Source organism: Chrysemys picta, chromosome 3 (genome assembly GCF_011386835.1).
Source record: "Chrysemys picta bellii isolate R12L10 chromosome 3, ASM1138683v2, whole genome shotgun sequence".
Lineage (NCBI taxonomy): Eukaryota > Metazoa > Chordata > Testudines > Emydidae > Chrysemys > Chrysemys picta.
In genome coordinates this window covers 53,446,830-53,470,404 of record NC_088793.1, presented here as the reverse complement: position 1 = coordinate 53,470,404, position 23,575 = coordinate 53,446,830, and the positions used below count along the sequence as shown (strand labels likewise).

General features: G+C 40.3%; 1 protein-coding gene across 1 annotated transcript in view; it reads left to right on the top strand.

The window, feature by feature from the left end:
- The first annotated feature begins 1,154 nt into the window (after positions 1-1,154).
- Positions 1,155-23,575, top strand: part of LOC135982590 (protein eyes shut homolog) — a 497,350-nt gene continuing 474,929 nt past the window's right edge. The window contains exons 1-2 of the mRNA XM_065589961.1: positions 1,155-1,262; positions 8,371-8,493. The gene's annotated coding sequence lies outside the window, so the exon portion shown is untranslated. The remainder of the gene's footprint in view (positions 1,263-8,370; positions 8,494-23,575) is intronic.

Here is a 23,575-nt window from a genome sequence, read left to right as displayed (position 1 = left end):
GGAACTGAGAGGTTTGAAGCAGCAGCTTCCTTTGTTTGTTGGAGTCAGCAGTAGGAGCTTGTTGCATCAACTGGGTTACTTTGAGTAAAATACGATGCGCTAAGAGCAGGGCCACTGAGAGCGGGTTCGGGCCCCGGTGAAAAAAAATTTTTGGGCCCCCAGCAAGGGCGGACCAGCTAAACAGGGCAGATGAGATGGGGGGGGGAAGCCGGGCCCCGGGCCCCCTTCCGGACGGCCGGGCCCTGGTAATTTGTACCGGCTTCCCCCTCCCCCGCCTCGTTGGCCCTGACTAAGAGTCTGGTGTTGCATTCTCTCACTTTTGCTTTTGGTGGAAATTGAGGGCACTACGTACCTTATGGGATTGGATCCTGTGTTACTACTTCTCAGATTTATACAGCACCTGCTGTTTAATACATATCTTCTGACTTGCCTTCCATTCTTCTGGCTCATCCAAGTTGCAATCTTTGTGGTTTCCTTGTTGTCACTCTAAAATAATTCAGGTGCAAACTTCATATGATTCCACAAATAATACTAATAAAATCTTGAAATATGTACAGTACTAAAATATTTTACTCTCCTGATTACTGAATACACTGATAATATATACTATTAGATTTGTATAACAACATTCATTTACTAAGTCTGAACACTTTTCAGATATTAATTATTTAGATAGAGAAGTATTATGATATTTTACAGCTGGGTAAATAGAGGAGTTTTCAAAACAATCCACTATTTTGTGGTTCCTCAGTTTTTACATGTGCAGCTTGAGATACCTCTTGACTCCCTTCTGTGGTGTTGAGCTCCTTCACTGATGATTGAAGTCCCTGGGAAATCTGGATGTTCAGCACTTCTGAAATAAGTTCAAACATGTTTCATAATGGGTGCCCATAAACTGAAAGTACCCAAAAATCAGTGACTTTTTTTTTTTTAAATATTGTCCAAGAAGCTTGTCAAATGTAATACCATGTTTCAGTGGGAGAGCTAGAATCAAACACAAGTGTTCTGGCCTCAAGTCTCCTCCTGCAATGGGGATTTGCATCTGAATGTTTCTTCATTTTAATTAGGCAAACACATTTGAAATAAAAACTTTGTGTAAGAATACACATGAGAACTGAGAAAATCAAAACCTTCCATTCTTCACGCAGGTTTTTCAGGCCAATACTGTGACATAGAAGTGAATGGATGTGATTTGGGGCCCTGCTTGAATGGTGCTGTCTGTCAGAATAAAGTCAATGGATATGATTGTTTTTGCCCTGAAGGTAAGTTCAAAATAATGTATTTTTATTATAAGTGACAATTTGCAAAAATTGCCTGAGGATTATGAGGTGTCTTCCTGACAGTCTTCAAAGCATTTGTTAGAACTTTTTCCCTGTCAAGATATGTTATTCATTTCTGAAGTCTCATTTGCATCTATGTCCATCAAAGCAAACTACAAATCAAATGTTCACACAAAAGATACAAATAGTATATTTGTAAGTGTTATGTCTCATTCTATAGCCATGATTTTAACAATGATAGAATGACGGTAATGAAAGCAAATGGACAACATGTGAACTTTACAGAATTCTCGATTAACAAGTTTACCAGGAAAATACCTGGTACAGCTAAACAGCCAGGCACTTTGAACCTGAGTATCATACACAAAATTATAATAGAAATAATACTACTTTTTGGAATGAAGCTACAGTGCCAAGCATTTTAGAGCTCTCTCTTCCTTCAGAAAAAGGTGTTCTATTTTTTTTTCTTCCTTTTTTTTGTCTATTTCTATATAAACACAACATTGTTCAATGTCAACTACTATGTGTGATTGCAGGGAAGGTTTACAGAACTAATTTTGAGTATATTTTTCAATGAGAGTCTTTTTAATATACTTTTATGAGTGGTTTCCTTTTGGAATATTGCTAGGATTTTTTTTTCCTTTTGTGGGGGGGCTTACGAGGAGGAGGATCAGTGTTATAATTTGGAAAGATGAAGTTGTCTGGTGTATTTATAACTGGAACATCTATCACAGCTTACTTTTCATCTCTAAAAAAATTATATGTTCAAAGTTTGAGATGAAGCTTCCTGTTCATTACATTTCTTGTAAATTTTAAAGACATTGGATACCAGTACAAGCATTATAATCTGAATGCTATTTTGAAAAACATAATATAAAATGAAATTGTTGCAAATAATTTTATTAAAATGTCACCTCCACCATTAGTTAGCTTTAAATTTGAAGCCAATATGGGTATTGGATATGAGTTGAAAATTAAGGTTAGATGAGATCATTTCACTATTTATTCTGCTTGACTCGCTTAGATCATTTGAGTTAGGAAAATAAATCTTGGCATTCATACTGATCATGCTGTAGTTTACTTGTTACCTGTGAGACATGGGTCTGATTAAACTCTGATTGCGAATGAGAACAGTTACTGTATACATTATTAATGAACTCAAAGTAATTGTCAAGCTTTATGACTTAGGGATCAGTGGAAATTGGTTCCATGGTCAGTTTGAGAAATTATGAGAATATGCCATGCACTGAAGGTGCTGATAGCTTAGCATTTGTCATGGTCTTCCTGCAGCCCTGGCCTGTGACAGCACTAATGATAGTCATTTTGTAGCGTGACCATGCATTAGAATACATTTACAAGAATATAAAATGTCAGATATTGGAGTGGAGATTCTTCAGCAGATTTTGTGTTAAGAAATCTCTGATACTCCTAGTAGTTAGAATTTTCTAAAAGTTAGTTGCTCATAGTCTCCATTCTGTAGATATTAATGGATGGCTAAGGCAACCACTAATGATGTGGGTAGCTGTATTCAGTTCCAAATAAACGAGATATGTGTGCTGACTTCTGCACTATACTGCTGGAAAATATTCCACTGTAATAAATAGCAGAGCCAGGACTGAGGTTCATAAAATATTTGCGTTCACTCCCCAGGAGATTCCTGCTAGCAAGGCAGTGCGAGAGATGATCTTTTTTTTGTGTTCCAGATGGAATTGGTATGTTAAACTGCAGTGCAGTTTAACTCTTAAAAAAGTGGCAAATGGCTGGAAAGGAAGTGGACCAATTTTCAACACATACTATAAGGGCCAGTTGGAAGGTTGTTGTTTCTGTTTTAGACTCACTAAATATAAGTCTCTATTGATGTGGTTAGAGCATTAATGTCCTTGCTGAGTGATTATTAATGTGAGGTAGAATGTAAAGAAATTTAGAAGTGATGAAATGGATAAAACAGAATCTGTTCGGGTCAAAATCACTTTGGAGAAGAAAGCTACTAAATATTCACTTGGGATAGTGCTTGGGGTACATACAGACCCCCAGGATCCAATTTGGATATGGATAGAGACCTCTTTAATGTTTTTAATAAAATAAATGCTACTGGGAATTGTGTGATTATGGGAGACATTAACTTCCCAGATATAGATTGGAGGAAAAGTGCTACTAATAATATTAGGTGACAGATTTTCCTGGATGTGATAGCTGACAGATTTCTTCACCAAATAGTCGCTGAACTGACAAGAGGTTCATTTTAGATTTAGTATTGTAGTGAGGACCTCATGGAAAAATTGGTTGGTGAGGACAACCTGGGAGTGATCATGAGGTAATTCAGTTTAAACTAAATGGAAGTATAAACAAAAAATAGATCTGTGCTAATAATATTTGCAGATGACTCACAGTTGGGAGATATTACTAATACAAAGGAGGATCAGAAGATGAAGATCTGGACAACCTTGTAAACTGGAGTAATAGAAATGTGATGAAATTAAATACGCAAAAGTGCAAGGTCATGCACTTAGGGCCTAACAACAAGAATTTTTGCTCTAAACTTGGGACTTATCAGTTCTTTCTCCACCACTGCATATTTTTGTTCTCTTGGAAGGAGTTTCCGACTGAGGTATAGAATTGGGTGTTCCTCCTCCCTGACCATCTGTGATAGAACGGCCCACAACCCTACTTCCGACGCATCCGTCTGCAGGATAAACTCCTTGGTGAAATCAGGGGCTATGCGTACGGGGTTACTGCAGAGGGCAGTCCATAGGTCTGCGAATGCTTCCTCTGCTGCGTCAGACCATCTCACCAGATCAGGTCCACAGGCTTTCACTAGGCCTGTCAGGGGGCTTGCCCTTGTGGCAAAGTGGGGGATAAATCGTCGGTAATACCCCACCACACCTAGGAATGCCCGGACTTGTTTCTTGCGACTTGGTCGGGGCCAATTTTGGATGGCCTCTAACTTGTTCACTTGGGGTTTTACCAGATCTTTTCCTACAATGTAGCCAAGATATTTGGCCTCTCTAAACCCTACAGCGCACTTGGCAGGGTTTGCTGTAAGGCCAGCTCGCCTGAAGGTATCGAGAACTGCCTCCACCTTCTCCAGGTGGGTTTCCCAGTTTGGGGTATGAATGGCCACATTGTCCAAGTAGGCAGCAGCATAACTGTTATGCGGGTGTAATAGCTTGTCCATGAGGCGCTGGAAGGTAGCTGGGGCCCCATGTAGTCCAAAAGGGAGGACAGTATATTGAAAAAGACCCTCTGGTGTAGAGAATGCAGTCTTTTCCTTTGCGTCTTCCGCAAGGGGAATCTGCCAGTACCCCCTTGTAAAGTCTAGGGTGGTCAAGTACCGGGCATTTCCCAGACACGAAGTGGTAGTCCCCTCATGTATCGGTCAATGACCAGAACCGCTAGTATCTCTTCCGGACTCCAGGACTCTGTTTGCAACCACTTTCATGCAAGATGGATGAGGTCATACAATTGGGACCACGGGGTTTTGTCTTCCTGATACCTCCAACCATGATACTGCTGGGCCCGCATTGCTGTCCTTACCCCAGATCTGGCCAGGATCTCTGCTTTCAGCTGGGGTAGTCTGCCGCAGCCTCTTCAGGCAGATCATGGTAGGCCTTCTGGGCCTCCCAACACAGGAATGGGGCAAGGATGTCAGCAAACTGATCTCGAGGCCAGGCCTCCCGTGGGGTAGGAGTCGCTTGCAGGTTTAAACTAGTGTAAATGGTGGATTCTCTCTAACTTGAAGTCTTCAAATCATGATTTGAGGATTGCAGTAACTTAGCCAGAAATATGGGTCCATTGCAAGAGTGGGTGAGGTTCTGTGGCCTGCAATGTGCAAAAGGGCAGACTAAGCCCAGAAGGGACCATCATGATCATCTAAAGTCTGAGCTTATAACCTTCATGTAGATTGTTACCCACATCAGCGAGACAGATATCATCTGTATATATATATATATACTCACCAGCCTTAGTTGTTGATAGTCATAAGTATATAAGTTGAAAAGGGGAGGAGCTAGAACAGATCCTTCTGGGAGTCCATGATTAAGCTGTCTGGAGTTGTGTCCAGCTTGCAAGATGACTCTCCAATTTATTATAATATTCATGATAAACCACATTATGGGTTTTCAGTGAATAGTCTACAACAATTTGGCAGTCAACTTTACATGCCAGATAGTATCAGATGCAGTTGATATATCCACCAAAATGGCACCAATTATCTTGCCCTTCTCAGAGGCATCTTCAGTGTCTTGTGTTAGGTAAACGTCTTGATTGTGAATTCATAATACTCATCTGAAGCCAAACTGAACAAAGGGCAGTTGTGTTTGGATAACCTCATTGATGTTCATCAGAATCAATTTCTCCATAAGCTTGTATGCAACACAAAGGAGAGAGATGGGTTGGTAGCTCTTGGGATCTTCCAGTAGTTTTTCTGGATTCAGAATATCTACGAACTTTGCTCTGTGCTAGACTTTTGCAATGCAGATGTCCCCAAAACATCAGGTGAGGTAACAATGCAGCCAGCTTTTGGGCCCATGTGAAGTAGAACTCTATGTGGACATAATCCAGGCCTGGAGCCTTTCCTCATTTCATAAGCTTTATGGCCTAGTCCAGCTCTTTATCTGGAAAAGGAGCCATCAAGTTTGAATCCACATTAGGATCCTGGAACCTCTCTAACCTCAGTTTTGACTGCAAAGCTAAAAGATTTATCCAAGTTCTGTGTATAGCCATTAGCCTCTAGCTGGGATGCAATAGCATTTGCAGTGACTGGAAACTCCTTTTTGCTGAGACTGGAATCTCCAGAAAATCTTTTAATGGTCTGCCAGACTTTTTCCAGCTAGAAAGAGTAAAGACCATCTTTGTGACTGTTGCATTTGGGCGTGCAATCAAGACTAGTGAGACATTGTGTCACCCCTTGTCCTGTCACTGAGGGCTTTAAAATCCTCTGCTGTTGTAGCTCCCTGTCTGGACGCTCTCAGCCAGCATATAACACACATTTAGTGTCTGTGTGATGACCAGGCTTGGTTCAGCTACTCTGACTCAAGCAGCATGCTTGTTACATCACAGACACACTTTGGTCTCCATCAACCTTGATTACTACTTGCAAGGTGACCTCCAACAAACCCCAAATTTCCTGAAAACCATCTGCCCTGAAGGGTCCAGACTTCTCCTGGAACATTCAAAGAATTACTAATGTTTGTTTCTTTAAAGAGATAAAAGCACAGCTTACTAGTTTAACTGGAGTTAACAGTCACTTCAATTCAAACACTGCATTGGGCTGGTTTAGATTAAAAGTAAAACAAGTTTATTAACAAAAAGAGGGAGGTTTTAAGTGAGTTCAAGTACAAGGGTAAAGACCAAATGGTTACAAACAAATAACATTAAAATATGATTTTAATGGCTAAGGCCTAATTTAATAAGCTACAATCTTTGTTCAAGGTCATTATCTCAACAGTCATCTGTTCCAGAGACTTCAATCCCCTTGGTTGAAGGATCCATCTTTCTCAACTTGCAAAAACTCTAGCTCCCTTTTTCTGTATAATGATGGATGCCAAGAAGTCATCTTCTCTTTCCTTATATATTCCCAAACTCACTGTTGTGTCCACAGACTCAGGAAGAACATATGATATTCTTTCCTTCCTGTGGAATTCCCATCCCCCTTCTGATTCATATGTAAATGGTGATTCCATTGTTTTTTGCTTCATTTTATTGGAGACAGGTAGTGAGCTGCATTTGCTTCTATCTGGGAGAAAATCCCTTTTTCCTTTTGTTTGATCACAGACTTTAAAGCATAATAGCAGTGAGCATTTATAACTCTTTCATATAGTCTTAACACGAACATTTTACCATGATATTAATCAGCAGTGTGCCATTAGCATTCATAAAAGACCATACCTGATACATTTGTATAATACAGTAATATTGTATACAATCAATTGATTCATTTGCTTATCATTTGAGATTCAAAGTCTGTCTTTATAGCCCAGATAAAGTTTCTCTCCGCTGCTAAGGTATAGACATCATGTTGTCTTCTCCCCCTCTTGCTAGCTTGATGGCTTTGTTTACCTTATATGTAAATAGACCTTCATTGTCTCTGACTGATGAGCAGGCTGGACAGACAAACAAATACACATTCCTTTGTCTAAGATAGACCATATGTATGCATTACTTGTCAAACACATTTTAAGAATATAATTCTGCATATATCTATAACTTTTTGTACACACCTGCACATACGTCACAGAGGAATATTAACAATGAGTGAGCTATTAGTTTTTCAGTGGTATCTTACATGCCACCTTTTGTGTATCTATCATGACAATAGTGTGTTAGACTTGACAAGAATTGCTGATGCAGACTAGTGTACTACCAATGGCTTCTATGTCATACTGTCTCTCTCCATTGACCATTCCTGCTGACTAGAACAGGCACAGCAGCTGTCACAATGCAGAAATTTGGCTTATCCCAATCTTCAAACTATGACTATGGGCCAGCAATGAAGATGATCAAATGTTGTGGAGGAGTACACAATTAGAAGATTGGCGGGTGGACGGCAACACCTTGTTGCCCTTGATGATATGGAGTTAGATTGCTAAACAATCTAGAGATCAACTTGAAATGCACATCAAAGAAGTCTTTTGTAGAAAACCCTAACCCTAAGTAATGAAAATAAAATAGATACATAAAAAATGTATCAATATTGATTTTAAACTATGTTTGCAAATCAGTCCCAAAAAATCAATACAAACCATTGTCCTTCACAAGTGATCTTAAAATGTATACATTTTTTTTCACAGAGTATTACTAAAACAAAAAACTAAAAGTGAATTTAAGGGAATACCAAATCCTTATGTTTGTGTGTGTTCTTCCAAATACTAGTTCTTTAAAAGTACACTTGAAGGTCAAAAGTGATAACATACTAATGGCAGAACAGAAAAGGCTTTTAGAAAAAGCTTGCAGTAAAACCATAAAAGAGAATTATTTGTGGTTTTTATGGAGTAATTTGATAAGAATTGATTTATTTACAATAATTGGGTCTTAGAAAAGAAGGCATAGGTATAAACTAATAATAAACTGCTTTTTGTTTTTTCCAACTAAGGATTTGAAGGTCTGAACTGTGAAATCAACTTTGATGAGTGTACTTACAGCTTTTGTAGAAGCAATTCAACTTGTTTAGACCTGGTTGCAGACTACACATGTGTTTGTCCTCCAGGCTTCACTGGTAAGATTTTTTTAAACTCTAAATAAGATAATAAATATTTAAATTCTCTATTACCTATTCTAAAATTAAAAATAAATAAACAGTTCTTTTGATTACATTTTATTCATTGTTTTAGTGTTAATAAAACTAGATTCAGCCAGGTGTAGTGTCCTGTCCTATCAATTATTTATCTTAATTCCCTCCTATAAAATGAGTGGAGAGTGTGGATATGAACGCTGTTGTGTTAACTGATAACAAGCAAGTGCAAAAACAAATAATATTAAAAAAAAAAATCTCTAGTAGACAGAAAATGTTCAGAAAATATCTAGCCTGTTATGACAGCTATATACAGTAATGTTTATCTTTTGAAGATTGTATCACTACCGTGCTTTTTTGTGATTTGGAGAAAAAACAAGAATGAGATTCAATTCTAGGCAGGAGAACACTTTGTTCACTTTAAGGAGGGTACAACACAATCCTAATGATAAATACTTTAGCAAGTGCAAATTTATTTGTATATAATAGGATTAAGAAAACTGGCAAATAGTCCTTGCATCGGGGTCAGCCTGTTCCATGACTCCTGCTCCACATCAGAAGCCTCTAGAGGGCTCATGGGAAAACTAATAAAGCTGCCTTGGCAGGGGCATAATAACTAATATGCCACAAGGTCAGTGTCTGGAACATATTGATTTTTGAGTTGCTGTTTTAGAGAGTTAGATGGAACAGCAGTAATAGCAAGGGAAAATGGGAGGACAAACAATAGTAGCCAAGGCTGTGGGTAGCACTTGGACAGTGGTCATGTGCTGGATAGTCTGAGAGAGGTACTTAGTTACCGTGGTGAAGAGCATAGTATAAGAACCAACTTAAGTGTGTAGATAGACCCGAGAGAGACCAGAGATGCACCCAAATGCCTATGAAGTTCTGCACGCTGGGACTGAAAGAAGAGATGGACATGTGGGGAAAAGGGAGAGACAAGGAGATGAATAAAAACCATTGAGCTAGCTATTGCGCTTAGCAGAAAGGAGCTGCCTGTGTGAAAATAAAAGGTTTCAGTCTGGTGATAACGCTGCTGTTCTTTCAGCTCTGAATGGTTCACCCTTTGGGACTAAATGGTGAAGAATGTGTGTGGGACAAAAGGGGTGTAATATGATATACAAATTTTTCAAACCTGTGAAGACAATAGTGGCTGCATAGATTCATAGATTCTAGGACTGTCCGGGACCTCGAGACCCAATTGAGTCCAGTCCCCTGCCCTCATGGCAGGACCAAATACTGTCTAGACCATCCCTGATAGACATTTATCTAACCTACTCTTAAATATCTCCATTTTGAATTATGACCCTGTCCTCCAAAGCAGTTGCAATCCCTCCCAGTTTGGTATCATCTGCAAACTTAATAAGTGTACTTCCTATGCCAATATCCAAGTCGTTAATGAAGATATTGAACAGAGCCGGTCCCAAAACAGACCCCTGCAGAACCCCACTTCTTATGCCTTTCCAGCAGGATTGGGAACCATTAATAACAACTCTCTGAGTACAGTTATCCAGCCAGTTATGCACCCACCTTATAGTAGACCCATCTAAATTGTATTTGTCTAGTTTATCGATAAGAATATCATGCGAGACCGTATCAAATACCTTACTAAAGTCTAGGTGTACCACATCCACAGCTTCTCCCTTATCCACAAGACTCATTATCCTATCAAAGAAAGCTATCAGATTGGTTTGACACAATTTGTTCTTTACAAATCTATGCTGGCTATTCCCTATTACCTTACCACCTTCCAAGTGTTTGCAGATGATTTCCTTAATTACTTGCTCCAGTATCTTCCTGGCACAGAAGTTAAACTAACTGGTCTGTAGTTTCCTGGGCTGTTTTTATTTCCCTTTTTATAGATGGGCACTATATTTGCCTTTTCCAGTCTTCTGGAATCTCTCCAGTCTCCCATGATTTTCCAAAGATAATAGCTAGAGGCTCAGATACCTCCTCTATTAGCTCCTTGAGTATTCTAGGATACATTTCATCAGGCCCTGGTGACTTGCAGGCATCTAACTTTTCTAAGTGATTTTTAACTTGTTCTTTTTTTATTTTATCTGCTAAACCTACCCCTTTCCCATTAGCATTCACTATGTTAGGCATTCCTTCAGACTTCTTGGTGAAGACCGAAACAAAGAAGTCATTAAGCATCTCTGCCATTTCCAGGTTTCCTTTTACTGTTTCTCCCTCTTCACTGAGCAGTGGGCCTACCCTGTCTTTGGTCTTCCTCTTGCTTCTAATGTATTGTTAAAAAGTCTTCTTGTTTCCCTTTATTCCCATAGCTAATTTGAGCTCATTTTGTGCCTTTGCCTTTCTAATCTTGCCCCTGCATTCCTGTGTTGTTTGCCTATATTCATCCTTTGTAATCTGTCCTAGTTTCCATTTTTTATATGACTCCTTTTTATTTTTTAGATCATGCAAGATCTCGTGGTTAAGCCAAGGTGGTCTTTTGCCACATTTTCTATCTTTCCTAACCTGCGGAATAGCTTGCTTTTGGGCCCTTAATAGTGTCCCTTTGAAAAATTGCCAACTCTCCTCAGTTGTTTTTCCCCTCAGTCTTGATTTCCATGGGACCTTACCTATCAGCTCTCTGAGCTTACCAAAATTCGCATTCCTGAAATCCATTGTCTCTATTTTGCTGTTCTCCCTTCTACCCTTCCTTAGAATTGTGAACTCTATGATTTCATGATCACTTTCACCCAAGCTGCCTTCTACTTTCAAATTCTCAATGAGTTTCTCCCTATTTGTTAAAACCAAGTCTAGAACAGCTTCCTCCCTAGTAGCTTTTTCAACCTTCTGAAATAAAAAGTTGTCTGCAATGCAGTCCAGGAATTTGTTGGATAGTCTGTGCCCCTCTGTGTTATTTTCCCAACATATAGTTGGATAGTTGAAGTCCCCCATCACCACCAAATCTTGGGCTTTAGATGATTTTGTTAGTTGTTTAAAAAAAGCCTCATCCACCTCTTCCACCTGGTTAGGTGGTCTGTAGTAGACTCCTTGCATGACATCACCCTTGTTTTTTACCCCTTTTAGCCTAACCCAGAGACTCTCAACACTTCCGTCTCCTATGTCCATCTCCACCTCAGTCCAAGTGTGTGTATTTTTAATATATAAGGCAACACCTCCTCCCTTTTCCCCCTGTCTATCCTTCCTGAGCAAGCTGTACCTATCCACACCAACATTCCAATCATGTGTATTATCCCACCAAGTTTCAGTGATGCCAACAATGTCATAGTTGTATTTATTTATTAGCACTTCCAGTTCTTCCCGCTTATTCCCCATACTTCTCGCATTTGTATATAGGCATCTAAGATACTGGTTTGATTTTTGCCTCCCAGTTTTGCCCTGACCCTCCTTTCTCTCTGCCATTATAGCCCATGCTCCCTCTTGTTTCCGACCCATCTCCCAGGTCTCCATGTTCCCCACTTACCTGTGGGCTTTGCAGCAGGAATGAACTAGTTTACAATTTCTCACCTGTATGATTGCAGTTTTATACAGTATTGCTAATGTCACAAATGAAATATCACTTTTCAGTAAGATAACCACTATCAACATTAAGCTCTGAAATGACTCTATTAATCGGAATTGGGGCTAATTTGCTCCTTTGAAACACAGCTCCATTACACTGGGCTGAGGTGGTGTCCACATCACAAAACCCACAACCATAATTGACAGTGTTCAGACAACAGACTTTCAGCAGAACCTCAGCCCAAGAGGTTTAGAATGAGCATGTGTTATCCCTCTCATTCACAGGAGTGGTCTAGGGGCTTATTGGTGAGGACACTTGCTTTGCCATTTCCAATATCATGCCTGTTCTTTGATATTCTGTTTCCATATACCTGAGGCTAGGACCTTTCACCATCATCAACATAATTTAAATATAGATTTTAAATATTCAGATGTTTGAAATCTTTGAAATTTTTTCTGTTGCATTTTTCAAAAAATGTTTCACTTCAAATCAGACCTAAGTTCCCATTGATGCGCCAGTCCTTCAAAGGAATCTTCAGTTGTGTGAAATGGAATTGGAGACAACTGGATTGCCCGTGGGCATAATAGTCTGTTTATTTCCTTTGCAGTTCTGTTATTTAGATGTGAAGGGAAATGGAATTTTCTGTGTCTCAGAGTAAGAGGATATCCACATTCTTTCCCATTTACTACAACTTCTGCATGTTCTCTACACCATTCTGTTTTTTTCTGGAGTGCAAACAAGAAATTACTTCCCTTAAAGATTGGTTGTGTCACTCTTTAATTCTCTGAAGAGCTCTTTCCAGCCTAAGGAGAAAAAAGAGTCAGACAAGAAATCATAAGCATTTTTGTAGCGCTCCACTGTAGTCCAGCAGACACACCTCACTTACTTAGGAGATTTAATTTATGTAGGAGAATTGAAAGAAGAAAATAATTAAATTGTGAATGCCCAGTTCAGACTCTATCACATGTTAAGTTTCTGCCACAAAATTATTATTGTTACAGCTACATGTTGTTAATTTACAATTTTACCCATTCATTGTGGATATTTAATTTTCATTATCTCTGTCTTTCTTATTTTTTCTAATTTTATCTTGAATACTTAAAATATATAAATGTTCACAAAAGGCTACTTAATAATTGAAAAAAAAAGGCTTAGCTTTTTATGATGTCCGAATAATCCTTATGCTACAGTACACCATTCCCAAATTATCAGTATTTGGGCTTTTCATTATACACTGAGTTTACTTCCTAGCTAAATAGATTATCAATAAAATACAAAACTCTTGTCAAAGTGGTGATCTTGTTTTCTCTCTTTTACATCATGAAGAAGGTTCAGAGTTTGGTTCAAAAAAACAATTCTTTAATCACCCAAAACATCAATTGCTTATTGAAAGTTTATCTTGAGTCAAAACTTTTTCAGTCAGAAAAATTTGTATGGAAATCTCTTCAGTAAACTTTCTCTCAAAATTTCCAGTAATCTGGGCAAAAAATACAATAAGAAAGGTGTATTTCATCATATTTCTCCTCTGATGGTTTGTTTTAATTGAGTGGGGTTTACTATTTGTACAGTACTTCTGAAACTATAGCATTAAAGGGCCAGTGTTTTGGGACAATGAGTGTTTTCTGATCCCAGATAGGTGAATAGGCAAATTTTATTTTGTTCACAGTAACCCTGTTTCTTTCTTGAGTATCTGTGGATCTCGCTCTTGGTGCTTATGTGCCCTATGTACAGGAGGCCAGAATCTTTTAACCAGCAATGTCTTCTTAGTTATTGTAGTCTCTCTTCTTATATAGTTAATAAAGTGACTGTACTTTAGTCTCTTTTATATACTTTTTTTTTTACTAGCCCATTGGTGGAGGGCAGGGGGCAGAATTAGCTACAGTTGGTTTGTCTGTCATGCCAGTAACATGGCCACCAGCTATTAGCCCTGTGGCTGAACCAAAATCTCCCAATTTTGAAACATGTTTGTCATGCAGCCTTTTTTGACGACTTCATATACTACTCCAACAGAGTTCAGCATCAACCCAGAATAGGAACCACCACTCTTACGTGTGTCCTGGTGGTCCATGGTTTCAAAATCTGCTTTGGTACTGAAGCCTACAGAACCTATTATGAACATTTCTCTGCATCCATTTGTAATTCAGAGGAAATATGTGAGCCCTCTTTAGATTCCAGTCACTCCCAGGTTAACAGCATCTCCTGTTGAAGAGTTTTATTTTTATGAGTTTGTCCACAGCATCTAGCAGGAAACCATCTCCAAGATCAGTACCATTCTCTTCTGATCTTTCTAAAGACTGATCACTATGGGAGAAGTACACTTCATGCTTCTGATATGACTCATACACCTTGGATGACATCTATTTGATATCATATGCCATAACCTTATAGTTTTCAATCGTGGCCATACTGGACTTCACGGATCCCACAGTCTCAGTATCCAGATCATTTTAATGTTCCTCATTTTAGATCTAGGGCCTTACATTTGCCTCGCCCAGAGGACATCACAATAGAAGAGAAGGAACTGCTGAGTGAAAGTGATGACATCTTGGATCAACAAGAGTCTCCAATAGCACCTTTGCACTGTTACTGTTTTTACGTTCCACACTGGATAAAGCAGTTTCCACATCAGTCTCTGTCACAACTAGGGTTGCCAGGTGTTCAGAATTCAACCAGAATCCCGGTCGAAAAGGGACCCAGGTGGCTACGGTCAGCACTGCTGACCGGGCCATTAAAAGTCCTGTCGGCAGTGCAGCGGGGCTAAGGCAGGCTCTCTGCCTGCCATGGCTCCGAACAGCTCCTGGAAGCAGCAGCATATCCCTCCTCCAGCTCCAATGTACAGGGGCAGCCAGAGGGCTCCGCATTCAGCCCCAGCCCCAAGTGCCAGCTCTGCAGCTCCCATTGGTTGGGAATCACAGCCAATGGGAGCTGCAGAGGTGGTGCCTGCATATGGGTCAGCGCGCAGAAACGTCTGGCTGTGCCTCCACCTAGGAGCTGGAAGGGAGACATGCCATTGCTTCTGGGAGCTGCAAGAGGCAAGCACTGCCTGGAGCCTGCACCCCACATTCCCTCCCCTGCCCCAGCCCCCTGCCCCAGCCCTGATCCTCCATCCCGCCATCCAAGCCCCTCATCCCCAGCCCCACCCAAGAATCTGCACCCCCAGATAGAGCCCTCAGACCCCCCTGCACTTCAACTCCCTGCCCCAGCCCAGAGCCCGCTCCTCTTCTCCGAACCCCTCAGCCCCAGCCTCCCCCCCCGCACCCCAACCTCTTTCCCCAGCCCGGTGAAAATGAATGAGGGTGGGGAGAGCGAGTAACGGGGGGGGGGGGATGGAGTGAGCAGGGGCAGGCCTCGGAGAAGGGGTGAGTTGGGGCGGGGCCTCAGAAGAGGGGCAGCAGGGGCAAGGGTATTCGGTAGCGCTGTCAAGCAATTAAAAATTGTGATTAATCACACAATTAAAAACATTAATTGTGATGAATTGTGCGGTTAAACAATAATAGAATACCATTTATTTAAATAGTTTTGGATAATTTCTACATTTTCAAATACACTGATTTCAATTACAACACAGAATACGAAGTGTACAGTGATCACTTTATATTTATTTTGATTACAAGTATTTGCCCTGTTAAAAAAAAAGTGTTTTTCAATTTACCTAATACAAGTACAGTAGTGAAATCTCTTTATTGTGAAAGTTGAACTTACAAAAGTAGAATTATGTACAAAGAAATTGCATTCAAAAACAAAACAAGGTAAAACTTTAGAGCCTACAGATCCACTCAGTCCTACTTCTTTTTCAGACAATTGCTCAGACAAACAAATTTGTTTACATTTGCAGGAGATAATGCTGCCCGCTTCTTGTTTACAATGTCACCTGAAAGTGAGAACAGGTATTCACATGACACTGTTGTAGCCAGCATTGCAAGATATTTACATGCCAGATGCGCTAAAGATTCATATGTCCGTTCACTTTTCAACCACCATTCCAGGGGACGTGTGTCCATGCTGATGACAGGCTCTGCTTGATAACAATCCAAAGCAGTGCGGACTGACACATGTTCATTTTTATTACACTGGTCTACAATTTTTGAGAAGTCATCTGCTTCAGAGATAAAATGTGGTATTTATTATGTATTTTGATGTGCTGAATTCAAATATGACAATTAAAACAACTGATTGGCTACTGTTTCTAAGATATTTAAGTTTTTACATTTTATGTCTATGTATATTGTGTAGATAGTAGAGTTTTAATCATAAATTGTAAACCTAGGTCTTTTCATGTGTTTATGGTTGCTTTACATGATAATATTTCACCTGTCCTATTTATGTAACACTTTAAAAATCAGCAAAAGGGTTATATAAATAAAATTTATGATGAAACAAAAGGCAAAAAACTATTATGTACATAGTTTAGTCCTATTCAGTGTCTACTCGGCGCTTCTTGGCTTGTCTCTTGTATTCATTAAATGGAGCATCTCTTGTCACTGTCCAGCAATAATCTGCAAGCATTGATGGGCTCCATTTGCCCTGATAGTGTTTTTCCATTGTTGCAGTGTCCTGGTGAAATCGCTCGCCATGCTCGTCACTCACTGCTCCGCAGTTCGGTGGAAAAAAATCTAGATGAGAGTGCAAAAAATGTATCTTTAGTGACAGGTTACAACCAAGGCTTTTGTATGCCTTGAGGAGGTTTTCCACCAACAACCTGTAGTGGTCTGCCTTGTTGTTTCCGAGAAAATTTATTGCCACTAACTGGAAGGCTTTCCATGCCGTCTTTTTCTTGCCACGCAGTGCGTGGTCAAATGCATCATCTCGAAGAAGTTCATGAATCTGAGGACCAACAAAGACACCTTCCTTTATCTTAGCTTCACTTAACCTTGGAAATTTTCCACGGAGGTACTTGAAAGCTGCTTGTGTTTTGTCAATGGCCTTGACAAAGTTCTTCATCAGACCCAGCTTGATGTGTAAGGGTGGTAACAAAATCTTCCTTGATTCAACAAGTGGTGGATGCTGAACACTTTTCCTCCAAGGTTCCAATGACTGTCGGAGTGGCCAATCTTTCTTGATGTAGTGGGAATCTCTTGCACGACTATCCCATTCACAGAGAAAACAGCAGTACTTTGTGTATCCAGTCTGCAGACCAAGCAAGAGAGCAACAACCTTCAAATCACCACAAAGCTGCCACTGATGTTGGTCATAGTTTACGGTATGCACTTCAAAAGTTGTTTCATGTTGTCATAGGTTTCCTTCATATGGACTGCATGACCAACTGGAATTGATGGCAAAACATTGCCGTTATGCAGTAAAACAGCTTTAAGACTTGTCTTCGATGAATCAATGAACAGTCTCCACTCATCTGGATCGTGAACGATGTTGAGGGCTGCCATCACACCATTGATGTTGTTGCAGGCTACAAGATCACCTTCCATGAAGAAGAATGGGACAAGATCCTTTTGACGGTCACGGAACATGGAAACCCTAACATGACCTGCCAGGAGATTCCACTGCTGTAGTCTGGAGCCCAACAGCTCTGCCTTACTCTTGGGTAGTTCCAAATCCCTGACAAGTTCACCGTGTGTTATGAGGTGTGGTTCAGAGGAGGAGGATGGGAGAAAATGTGGGTCCTGTGACATTGATGGTTCAGGGCCAGAAGTTTCATACTCTTCCTCTTCCTCGTCTGACTCAAGTGAGAATGATTCTGGTGCATCGGGAACCGGCAGTCCTTCTCCGTGGGGTACTGGGCGTATAGCTGATGGAATGTTTGGATAATGCACAGTCCACTTTTGCTTCTTTGACACACCTTTCCCAACTGGAGGCACCATGCAGAAGTAACAATTGCTGGTATGATCTGTTGGTTCTCTCCAAATCATTGGCACTGCAAAAGGCATAGATTTCCTTTTCCTGTTCAACCACTGGCAAAGATTTGTTGCACAAGTGTTGTAGCATATGTGTGGGGCCCACCTCTTCTCCTGATCTCCAATTTTGCAGCCAAAATAAAGGTGATAGGTTTTCTTAACCATAGTGGTTATACTGCGCTTTTGTGATGCAAAAGTCACTTCACCACAAAACATAGCAGAAGTTATCTGCACTGTTCACACAAGTACGAGGTATCTCCGCTCACTTTGGCTAAACAGGAATGTGTCCCTTTGCAAAATCAAACACTGATACAAGAGAGCACGACACTGTATTATTTCTAGAGCTAATGTAGGGCAATTTGTTCAGCAGAGTGATGTAAGCTTCGTTATGATTGCATCATCCATGACTTCTAGGAATAACATGATGCAATTCATATCATGTATGATGCAATACCAGCTTCAGATTGCATCATTCATTGTTTTGCCTAAAAAGCAAATACTGTCCAAACCCAGTCATAGATTTATTCATAGATCCAGTCAAAGATGTATTTTAATCATTTCTGGTTTAAATTGAGATTCCTTCCCTTTATAACTCACTTATCCTCCGCCATTCCCAAGTCAATGGTCGAATATACTGACCCAATAGTATATCTTGAAAACTTGAGCCAATCAACAATTTTAAGCATCATTTTCATTCTCAGTGACCCAGAATTAGTAAAGTTTGACTACATTTGTTTCAGAAGCATTTTGGCTGTAGAGCAGTGTTATCTGAGTCAGATGCCACCAGCAGAAGGTTGATTTTCCTTTTTTGGTGGTTCAGGTTCTGTAGTTTCTGAATCGGAGTGTTGCTCTTTTAAGAGTTCTGAAACCATGCTCCATACCTCGTCCCTCTCATATTTTAGAAAACACTTCAGATTCTTAAACCTTGGATCGAGTGCTGTAGCTGTCTTTAGAAATCTCACACTGGTACCCTCTTTGATTTTTGTCAAATCTGCAGTGAAAGTGTTCTTAAAATGAACAATATGTGCTGGGTCATCATCTGAGACTGCTACAATATGAAATATGTGGCAGAATGCAGGAAAAACAGAGCAGGCGACATACAATTGTCCACCAAGGAGTTCAGTCACAAATTTAATTAACACATTCTTTTTTTTTTAACAAGCGCCATCAGCATGGAAGCATGTCTTCTGGAATGGTGGCTGAAGCATGAGGGGGCATACAAATATTTATCATATCTGGCACGTAAATATCTTGCAATGCCAGCTACAAAAGTGCTATGCAAATGCCTGTTCTCATTTTCTGGTGACATTGTAAATAAGAAGCAGGCAGCATTATCGCCTGTAAATGTAAACCAACTTGTTTGTCTTAGTGATTGACTGGATAAGAAATAGGACTGAGTGGACTTGTAGGCTTTAAAGTTTTACATTGTTTCATTTTTGAGTGTAGTTATGTAACCAAAAAAATCTACATTTGTAAATTGCACTTTCACAACAAATGGATTGCACTACAGTACTTGTATGAGATGAATTGAAAAATACTATTTCTTTGGTTACCATTTTTACAGTGCAAATATTTGTAATAAAAAATAATTTACACTTTGATTTCAATTACAACACAGAATACAATATATATGATAATGTAAAAAAATCCAAAATATATAATAAAATTTCAATTGGTATTCTATTGTTTAACAGTGTGATTAAAATTGTGATTAATCGCAATAATTTTTTTTGAGTTAATCATGTTTGTTAACTGCGATTAATTGACAGCCCTAGTATTCGGTTTTGTGGGAGTAGAAAGTTGACAATGCTAATGATTTCAAAGCATTTCAAGACCTTAAGAGGATGTCAGAGACCCTTGAAATACCAGTAGAGGTATTCCAAGAAAAATCATTCAACTTAGTGCCATTCTCCAAGTAGACATATGTTTATGAAATATTGTGATTTGGGAGACAATCAAGTGTCTTAACACATACACATGTTGCATCAGATTACATATGGTGCCTCTTGTTTCTATTGTATCTTCTCTAGACCCCATGATTGCTTCAGAACCTTCAAATTACAGAACATCTACTTTCATATATACCCATCTCACAGGAAGTATCTTGGTTTTATGGTTTCAGGAGAGCTCTATCAATTCAGAGTGCTCCCTTTTGGCCTCTCCACTGCCCCCAGGATATTTATGACATGTCTCTGAGTGCTAGCGGTATATTGGAGAAGACAAGGTCTTCATGTAATCCTTACCTTGATGAATGGTTAGTTCAGGGAAGGTCTGCTCACAAAGTCTCTGTGGATGTGCAGTTAGATCTTCAATTCTTTTAATTACTGGTCCTCAGGGTTAACCACAGCAAATCAGTTCTCATCCCGACCAAGTTAGCAGAACTAATAGAAGCAATTTTGACTCAAGTGCTGAAAGCCGCCTTATTTCAGGAAAGATTTCATACCATCAAATATATCCAAGATTTGGGCTCTTTCATATGTGGTCTTTTATGTGAACAGAGTAACTATGACATGTAACCCAAAGTGTATATTAGAATTGTCTTGGATTTTCATCTGTGACATAGTTCTGAGAACCAGCAGCTGAACCAACACTCTGGTCATTATAAATCCATTTAGTTCTCCCAAAGAGGGACTGTTGAGGGAAGGAGTGGCTAAATACTAGATTAGCCTGGTTTGGGGAGTACTAAGGAGCTAATCAGCCCATTAACTGCAAGAGCAGATAAGGAGCACAGAACAGGAAGGAAGTGCAGGGGCAGGAGAGGAAAGAGGAAGGCAGGCAGGCAGGCCAGGATAAACGGAGATCTCTGGGTATTCTTCCTTTTCTTATGATTGTATGACACTATAAATAGAATTGCTACCCAGGATTATAGGAAGGCGGTGGTTGATAAAATACAAAATACATAGTGATGGTTACAGACTGGAGGTGGCATAATCATTTGTGCGGCAAGGCAGGAGCAGAGGGTCACACTGTGTGTCAACTGGGGGCTTCTCCGGGTTCTGTGTTATCTGTGCTCGCAGATAACCTGATGGGAGAGCTGGTGCAAAGGTTCAGCAGTCTGGGCAATGGAGGAGACATTGCAGTGGCTCCTAGAACAAGAGAAGGAGATTCATAAGACCCTGTAGGCCTTCCAGCAGAGTCCCACTATCTGTAGAGACAGTCCTTGTTTGCCTGGCAAGCTGAGTAACAGAAAAACCAATGAGACTTTATTTGAGAGCAAGCCAATGAGAAACTGCAGCTACACCCATGTGTGGTGAGTCCTGCAGCAGGGGACGGCAACCAGGTACAAGCAATAGGCCTCTATAAAGCGGGCCCTGAGGACTATCCCAAATGCATTTTTTAGTCACCTTTGAAAGAGTAGCTGTGGGTACAGGTTAGGAGCTACAGCTAGCACCCTACTTGACTGGGGAAGCTCAGGCAGTCTACATGGCTCTTAGTGATCAGCGAATATGGAACTATAAAAATGGTCATGCTGGGTCAGATCAGTGGTTCATCTAGCCCAGTATCCTGTCTTCTGACAGTGGCCGGTGTCTAATACCTCAGGGGGAATCAACACAACAGGGCAATTATTGAGTGATCTGTCTCCTGTTGTCCAGTGCCAGCTTCTGGCAGTCGTATATTTATGGACACCTATATATATATTCTTATTCAAGTTTTTAAATATATATATATTTAAAACTTGAATAATAACTGTTGATTGACCTATCCTCCATGGACTTATCTAATTCTTTTTTTTAACCAAGTTATCGTTTTTGCCTTCACAATATCCCCTGGCAACAAGTTCCACAGATTGATTGTGCATAGTGTGAAGAAATATTTCCATTTGTTTTCTTTAAACCTGCTGCCTATTATTTTCATTGGGCGACCCTTGGTTCTTATGTAATGTGAAGGAGTAAATAATACTTTCACTTTCTCCACACAATTCATAATTTTATAGACCTCTATCATATTCCTCTTAGTTATCTCTTTGCCAAGATTAACAGTCTTTTTAATCTCTACTCATATAGAAGCTGTTCCATACAACTAATCAGTTTTGTTGCCCTTCTCTGTTTGTCTTCCGATTCTAATATATCTGCACTCAGTATTCAAGATGTGGGCACACCGTGGATTTTATATAGCGGCATTATGATATTTTCTATCTTATCTATCGCTTTCCGAACATTCAGTTAGGTTTTTTGACTGCCACTGCACATTGAAAAGATGATTTCAGAGAACTATCCAGGATGATTCCAAAATCTTTCTTGAGTGGTAACAGCTAATTTAGACCCCATGATTTTGTATTTGTAGTTGGGATTATGTTTTCCAGTGGACATTACTTTGCATTTATCAACACAAAATTTCATCTGCCATTTTGTTGCCTGGTCACCCAGTTTTGTGAGATCTTTTTATAACTCTTCATGGTAATATTTGAACTTAACTATATTGTGTAATTGTGTATTGCCTGAAAATTTAGCCACCTCACTGTTTACCTGTTTTTCTATATCATTTATCAATATAATAAACATCACTGGTCTCAGGACACATCCTTAGAGGACCACACTATGTACCTCTTTCCACTATGAATTTTGCTGACCATTTATGTCTTCCCTTTGTTTCCTATCTTTAACCAGTTACTGATCCATGAGAGGACCTTCCCTTTTACCCCATGACAGTCTGCTTTGCTTAGAATCATAGGATTAGAAGGGACCACAAGAGTCATCTAGTGTAATTCCTTGAAAAGATTCAGGATTTGTTGTGTCTAAAACTAAGAGGCTTACGAGCCTTTGGTGAGGGACCTTTTCAAAGGCTTACTGAAAGTCCAGGTCCACTATATCCCGTGGATCACCCTTGTTCACATGCTTGTTGACACTCTTAAAGAATTCTAACAAACTGGTGAGGCATGATTTCCCTTTACAAAAGCCACGTTGGTTCTTCCCCAACATATTATGTTAATCTAGGTGTTTGATAATTCTGTTCTTTACTATCATTTCAACCAATTTGCTTGGTACTGAAGCTAGGCTTACTGGCCTGTAATTGCCAGTATTGCCTCTGGAACCTTTTTAAAATATTGGTGTTACATTAGCTATCCTCCAGCCATTGTACAGAGGCTGATTTAAGCAATAGGTTACATACCACAGTTAGTAGTTCCTGAATTTCATAGTTGAGTTCCTTCAGCACTCTTGGGTACAGAGGCATATTAAGGTTTCCTGGGGCCCTGGGTCAGAGCAAGTGTGGGTCCTTCTCCACCCCTTCCACCTGCAACCCCATTCTGCACCTTCCGCCTGTGGCCCCGCCAATGGCCCCACCCTTTTCTGCCCCTTCCCTGGGCCATGCCCCTGTTCCACCTAGGGTCCCACCCATTCCAGCTGCCCAGTGCTGCCCTTCTACCTGTTTGATCCTTTACACACACACACACACACACACTGCGGCCCCAAGCCTGGAGAAGCTCTCTCGCCCCGCCATGGCCCCAGGCCACAGCAGGGAGGGAGAGCTCCCCCAGCCCTGAGGCTGCAGCAGGTAGAAAGAATGCCTCTAGTCCCAGAGCTGCAGTGGAGGTCAGGGTGTGGAGGCGTCCCCCAGCACTTCTGCAGGGAACCAGGGTTCATAGAATCATAGAATGTCAGGATTGGAAGGGACCTCAAGAGGTCATCTAGTCCAACCCCCTTCTCAAAGCAGGACAAATCCACCGACAGATTTTTGCCCCAGATCCCTAAATGGCCCCCTCAAGGATTGAACTCACAACCCTGGGTTTAGCAGGCCAATGCTCAAACCA